Below are 7,427 nucleotides of genomic sequence, written 5' to 3'. Positions count from 1 at the left end.
ACTTATATCAAAGTCCATTAGATTGACATCAGAAAAATTGGAGTCATTGTCTGAGTGATCAACTATAGAATCTGCCAAAACAAACTGGGCCCTGCGAGTTGATCTAGCAGGTCATTGGGAAGATGAAGCCATGAGTATAAAACGTTTTTTGTGTTCTCAAAAGATCAATGCTTGGATCTCACTAAGTAAAAAAAGGCACAAAGAAAGGGCATCGACAATGATCGTAAAGCATAAAAATCATTTCGGGGGAAGCAGGCTTAGTATCTTACTGAGTAAAAAAAAGTATCGATATTGATAATGATCGCCCAAAACGAGTTGAAATGAAAAAATACATGTCTAAACTGTAGTTATTCAAGTCGTCACATGTGTTCTTTTACTTTAAAAGTATTTAATTTGATAGAAAAACGAACACAGGCCTATAGCAAATTCTTTTGTTCACGTAAAAGCATAAAATTCGATTCGGGGAAAAAGGCTTAGTATCTTACTGAGTATAAAAAAACATTGAAAGACGTTTGATAACGATCGCCACAAAACAAGTTGAAATAAGAAGATACCTGTCTACAATGTAGTTATTCAAGTCGTCACATGTGTTCTTTTACTTTATAAAGTATTTAATTGAATAGAAAAATGAACACAGACCAGTAGTAAGTCTTAATATGTAGTGCGTACGATATCGACATTAATGTCGCACCACCCACTAGGATCGATATCGCAAAACGACATTAATGTCGCACCACATGCAAAAGGGTTAACAAACTAGAGAACTTACCAATATATTCTAGTAGTGGCTACTAGTAACTGCATTGAATAATATACAGCCAGAACAGATATTGTTAACTGGCCAGCATGTAGCCACTGTATGATTTTCATGAAGGCGCTAGCATATTATCAGATACCAGTAGTATAGTGAGAGCAGATCTACACATTTATGCACTTAAAGTTGGATTTTGGGTACATTTTAGCCCGAGAACCTCGGAGAATGGTGTTGTCTGATGGAAAGTTTGGGGGGGTAGGTGTGTGAGTGTTGGGAGCTAAGGTTATGAAGTTTGAGAGGAATTGTGGGAAGGATGCGGTGCTGGTCGAGAGGAATTGTGGGAAGGATGAGGTGAAGAGGGCGATGGTTTCGGGTTTCGATGCGATGGGTTTGGGGTTCGGGTGTCGACGAGTTGAGCGATCGATCGTCGAATGGTTGGGGTCGGCTTGGCGACCGGTGGGGTGAACGGTGTTATGTCGTTTCGGTTGAATGAACGCTGATGTTGGACGAGTTCGGGCGTGTCTATTCGTGGAATCGGTTAAGTCTCCCTTCGTTATAAAACTCTTTCAAGATGAGTAATAAAAAAGGGGAAAGTCGAATGAATTATTCATTATGAAAAATTTCTTTTGAGAAGACATGAAGAGTCTTTATAGAAAACTAGATGATATAATTCAAATTTCTCCAATACTATTTATTAGTTTTGGATTTTTTCCGGTTAACGGTGAATTTTTACGAAATTTAATTCAATTTGAACATAACCCCTCGGATTGTACTTATGGTATAGCTAGTTATGAAATTATTCAAAGGTTGGGAATTACTGAACGACTTGTTCAATGGGCTTATCCATCTTCACGATCAGCGAGATATTGTGTAGGCAACTCAGCTCGTTCAAACTTTTGTGGATGGAGATCAATGCCTATTAAGTTTGTTTGTTATCATCCACAATTCGAAGAAAATAATGGTAGATTTACAGCTCCAATTAATTCTTCCACTACTCGATCCACCATCAGAACTACACATACATCCAGAATTCCTACCACCACCACAACTACACTCGCTAGTACAATTCCTACTACCACCACAACTACACTCGCTACCATCATTCTAGCAAGTGGAATCACAACTCTTCCATCATCTGAAAATCTTAAGGGAAATATAACTAATACCCATCCAAGTAATAAAGAAAGAGGCTATGGAAATGAAAGTTTTTCTGTAGACAAATTACAGGATGTCGAAATTTTTTATCATAATCACATGCTGCTGCTAAAGTTGTAATCTAATTTTCATGCTTTCCTAAATTTTTATTCCACAATGAAAATGATATGTGAATATTGTATTGATTTTATTTTAATAATAGTATCTTAAAATATACAATAAAATATAAATTCTCCATCTTTGGAGATGAAGATTTTATTTCTAAAGGTTCTATTGATTTGCATATATATTCATTCGAAAAAAAAAAAATCTTTTTTATAAATACTAATTGTCAGTTTTCTGTGGAGATGAAGAGCTTGTCACTTCAGAATATTGTAATTCTTTCTTATCGAGAAAGAAGTTTGTTTTGCATCATCACTGTTTAAATATATAAAACATTGAGGAATGAGAAAGGATGAAATAAATGGATAACTATATATCTTTGGTTTTAAAATTCTCAAAATCTACTTACCAAAATATACATTGAGCTAAGCCATCGTATACGTCTTGTCCACATGTGCAGAAAGGTAATCTGTCTATAGGATAATCCAATGGTAAATCCAATTGCAACTCCGTTTCACTATTTTGAGAGTTTGTTTCTTTCGAGATGTTTTTTTCATCACTTTCCTCACCATCTTCTTGATACCTGTTTAATTTTTTGAAAATCCATTGAAAATTGAGAAAAGATGATGTATATAAAATGAATAATTATATATTCATATAAAACTTTAGAATTTAAAATTTCAAAATGTACTTACCAATGTACACATTGTGCTAATCCATCATATACATGTCCACATGTACAGGAAAGTAGTCCGTGTGTACAATATTCCCATGGTGTAGCCCAAATTTGAACACAACTATCTGTACATTTCCCTTCTGACATTTTACCCTTCTCAGAATTCTGTTAGCTTATGAAGAGTGTTATGATAATAATGATTTGTTCTCGATTGCTTTTATAAAGTTGAGCATCTGTAAAACGCTTGAGTGAGTTTAATAAAAATTTATAAATAGATTACAAAACATTTCTCTATGCTTACAATTTCGCGAAAATGAATTTCGCGAAATTACACATATATATTATATAGTCAACTTTCGCGAAATTGGATTTCGCGAAATTTCACATCATATATATTATATAGTCAACTTTCGCGAAATTGAATTTCGCGAAAGTGAATTTCGCGAAATTGGATTTCGCGAAATTTCACATCATATATATTATATAGTCAACTTTCGCGAAATTGAATTTCGCGAAAAGTGAATTTCGCGAAATTGGATTTCGCGAAATTTCACATCATATATTATATAGTCAACTTTCGCGAAATTGAATTTCGCGAAATTTCACATCATATATATTATATAGTCAACTTTCGCGAAATTCAATTTCGCGAAAATCTGTTTGCTATTTTCGCCTCATTAATTCCTTTGGACACACCCATCATTCTTCAATTCACTATATAAGCATTGCATGATCTGATGGAATATTCTGCCTCATTAACCATCTCTTGATGCCTACTTATATTTGAGAATTTGGGTCGATCGAGCGTTGATACCATAAGGCTTGTATGCTTCAGCTAGAATTCGGTTAGTCGGCTACTCGCGATTAAGTTCGTTGAGTGTCGCTGTTTTCAGGGGCTGTTGTGTGGACAAGCGCCTTGGCATTCGACCTGATTGTTTTCCTAGGTTTACCTATGGAATTCTCCTGTTCGGTTTGGCTTAACCATTCCATAACAGCCTCTCGACCAGTAAATAGATGAAGATGATGAACTAGTAAAGAGGCATACATGGATTAATATGTGGATTATTTTGAGGATAACTCCAACTCAGCGTGAGTATATCAATATATAAAACTTATATCAAAAATGTTACGTTATTGAATCATTGGCTTTGCCGTTTCCGGTTAGTGCATGCGCACGCAGTTCTGTTTTTATCCTCGAGGATGTGTTACACGTTTTTCTAATGCTCTTGTATTGTATTCCTTATTCACATGTACTATTGTTCGTTATTCATAATATACGTTCTACAGCATTAACTACACACATATTCAACAAAAAAAGTAAATAACATTCGGTTGTATTTTTTACCAAGTTTATTTCGATATAAAGTATATATGTATATTCAATTGTAAAATATAGAAAAAATTTTTATGTCAGTTCTTCTAGTAATTTAACAATTTGGGAAGTTCCTTGAATATGTACATTGTCAATACCTTCATTTTCTTCGTTATTAAGACTTTTACTAATTTTTCCATTCCAATCATATCTATCTAGTATAGTTTTTCGAACTACATGATCTCGTGTATCTTTTTCAGAAATTTTTAGCATAACTGTTAGAAAATCTTCTATTGAACATCCTCTGCTCCAAAATATTGCAAAGAGAAGACAGTAATCTCCACATGTTGTTGAAAGAAAACCTTGGAGTAGAACATCATTCCATTTAATTAACTTTATTCCAGAAAGTTTTAAGATTTGAGCGACATCTGGATATGTTGAAGGATCTCGTCCTGTTGAATCGAAATAATTAATTTCGGATTTTGTTCGAATAACTCCTATCCAGTGTTCTCCTGGTTGATAAGAATAGTGTGTGTTAAAAATATATATTCCTTCATTCGATAAAAATTGTTCTATAAATTCATTTCTTGCACAGACAGCAAAAAAATGATTATTAGTCATGTGATCTTGGGAAAGAACATCGAAAATATTTGCTGTATTCATCCTTAGAATATGCTTCCACCACTGAGTCGAACACTAAAGTCAGAAGCGATTTCCATCATTCCATCTTTTTGTATATATGTATTAAGATAGACATTTTCTGGTGTTGCAACCCGAAAACCGATATCGATTGTTAGTGAAACATGTCTCATTAAATGAAATCCTTCGGATGAGAGATCTCCTGTCAAATCGAAAGCGTATATTGCAAGTCCAGTTTCATATTCACTCAGTCCAATTCCACTTCCTTCAGAAGAAAGATCTTTTCCCATTGCATTTAGAAGTTGTACATATGGTCGAGTATACATTCTATTTACAAAATTTGGAGTATATCGTTTTCCAAAAGGTAGTCCATCAATTTGTAGTTCTACATGACTCACATCGTAATGACCAAATTTGAAAGGATTATGATTGTATGATCCATTTTCTCCATCGTGTGATGAAAGTGAAACAAGTATTAAATTTGGTCTAAGTGTGTTATCAGCAATTTTTGTTTGAGTATGGGTTAATCCAGTATTCACATTATAAGATCTGGTGTATACCCGAGAAAGAGGATACTTTGCATTAACACCATTAAGTAGTTTTTCGTTATGTAAAAGCTGAATTGTTTGGTTGATTTTTAATTTTCGAAGATGAAGTACACATTTCGTCAACTTTACTTTTCCCCCTCCTCCAGGAGTAGCTGTTGCTGCCATCAAACAATAACTTGGTTTACTTCGGTCTAGTTCTAATTTACAATTCAATCCTGGAATGAGATATCTTTCCTGTTGAAAAATGCTAAGATGGAGTCGTCCAAAAAACTCCAATGAGTTTGAACCTCTAATAAGATTCTTTCTTGCTGTAGCCGCACTATTATCGAATTCCGCACCATCTTTTGCAAGATTATCATCTTGAAACCATCCTTCTGCTTTTAATTGGTATTGTTTTGCTTCTCTGCTATTATTGAGAAGGGTTTCTATGAACGATCTCATAGGATAATCACTTGAATGTTCAACAACAGATCCATTAATTTTGAATGTTGCTGTTTTGATTAGCGAATGAAAAAACGCATCCTCTGGTACAACATTTACATTAGCAGCAGTATTGTCTAAATTGGAACCATCGTCCTTGACTACTTTTCCTTCGATTTGCAAATATGAATTACTTAAATCGATATAGTGATCTACATCTCCAGGTATTTCAATTTCAATTGGCCCATATTCACTGAGACGTGACGGAGCTAATTCACTATAATATCCGCGCTCCACCGAACTATGTGTGCCTGGAACATCAAATATACCCAAACTTTCGTTTATCGTAAAAGGAGAACCCGATATTTTTAAACCTGTTGAACCAATCTCTCCAGAACTCATCTTTCACTATTGATGTATGTCAATGAAATGAACTAAAAAATATTGAGATAATAATATATAAAGCATTTTCAAATTTTAAAAAATATTTGGAGTGGCTTTTCTCCGTCGCTTTGCAGGTTTGCTACGGTTATTTAATTTTCTTTTCCCAGGTTTTCTAACTCTTGGAATTACTACTTCATCTGTTTCTTCTTCTTCTTCTTTTGGTCTATCTACCATGTTATTAAGATAATTGGATGCAGCATCTAACCCTTTTTTCCCTAATGAGATAGCCGTTTTTTTTGCTAGAGGCGCAACAGCTTTTGCTAATTTTTTAAATATTCCTGATAGTCGTCCATTTCCCATCACTCTCTTTCCTTTATATGGTGTCAATCCGCCATTTCCTGATTGATTAGACGTGTAATATTGAATGTAAAAGTTTTTTGAGTCTTCTGGAGTATATGGAATTAATATGGAATTCATTGTTTCTTTCTGAAATGAACCGTTAGTATAACCTTCCCTCCATCAAATGGTACTTTTTCTCCATCATCACTTGTTATAAGGGTCTCTATCACATCAGTAGAAATTTTATCCACTTCAACGTAATGCGCTTGACTGAATTCTGTATAAACTCGAGAGAACTTCTTTCCACTTACTGGGACAACTCGTAGCAATCGTACATTTGCATCTCCAACGAGTCTGTTACTTACAATTGATGAATATACGTATAATGATGTAAATCCATAGTTGATATCCGGAGATGTGATGTTTCCGTGTTTTCCCACATTATAAGTTATCTTCGGATCTAATCCTAAGATATTTGCGAAATCTTGTGAAAACGAAACCTGAACACTCGAATCTCTTACATACAACATAGATTTGTTGGATATTTTGTCGTATTCGAATTCTATAGTTGGATGGAGATTGAAGGGTTTTAGAACATCATGAGTTCGTTGAATTACTTCATCTATATCTTCGTATCTTCCATTTCCAATTTTTATGTCGAAACGACGAAATCTCCCATTAAGTTCCGCTTTCGTGATGCTTATTATTCCTTCTACTACATTTGGCCAATTATTTAAAAACGATATATCTTTTAGAGCAACTTCCCATTGTCCTTCTGTAAAATCTACATATCTGGCTAGTCTAACTGTAAAGTTTGAATTAGTATTTTTAGGAAAGTCACTAAAACTAGCATCAGAAGGAAGAGTTACGAACTCCGACATTTTCAATTCTTTCAATGAAGTTCAATTCCTTATCATCCTCTTTTATTTAACAAAATCTCTTTCATTGACCCAGCTATTGAATGAATCAGGATATCCCATCCATTTAATGAGTATTTCCTTTGTTCTTCCTCGTTTCCGAGATTTGAGAATTTTCTCAATTCAAAAAAATACGGGTTTTTTTACTTTCTGTAGTTCATCTTCATAAAAAGTTCCATCA

The sequence above is a fragment of the Watersipora subatra genome, chromosome 6 (genome assembly GCF_963576615.1).
Source record: "Watersipora subatra chromosome 6, tzWatSuba1.1, whole genome shotgun sequence".
Classification (NCBI taxonomy): Eukaryota; Metazoa; Bryozoa; class Gymnolaemata; order Cheilostomatida; family Watersiporidae; genus Watersipora; species Watersipora subatra.
This window is presented reverse-complemented; position numbering follows the sequence as displayed.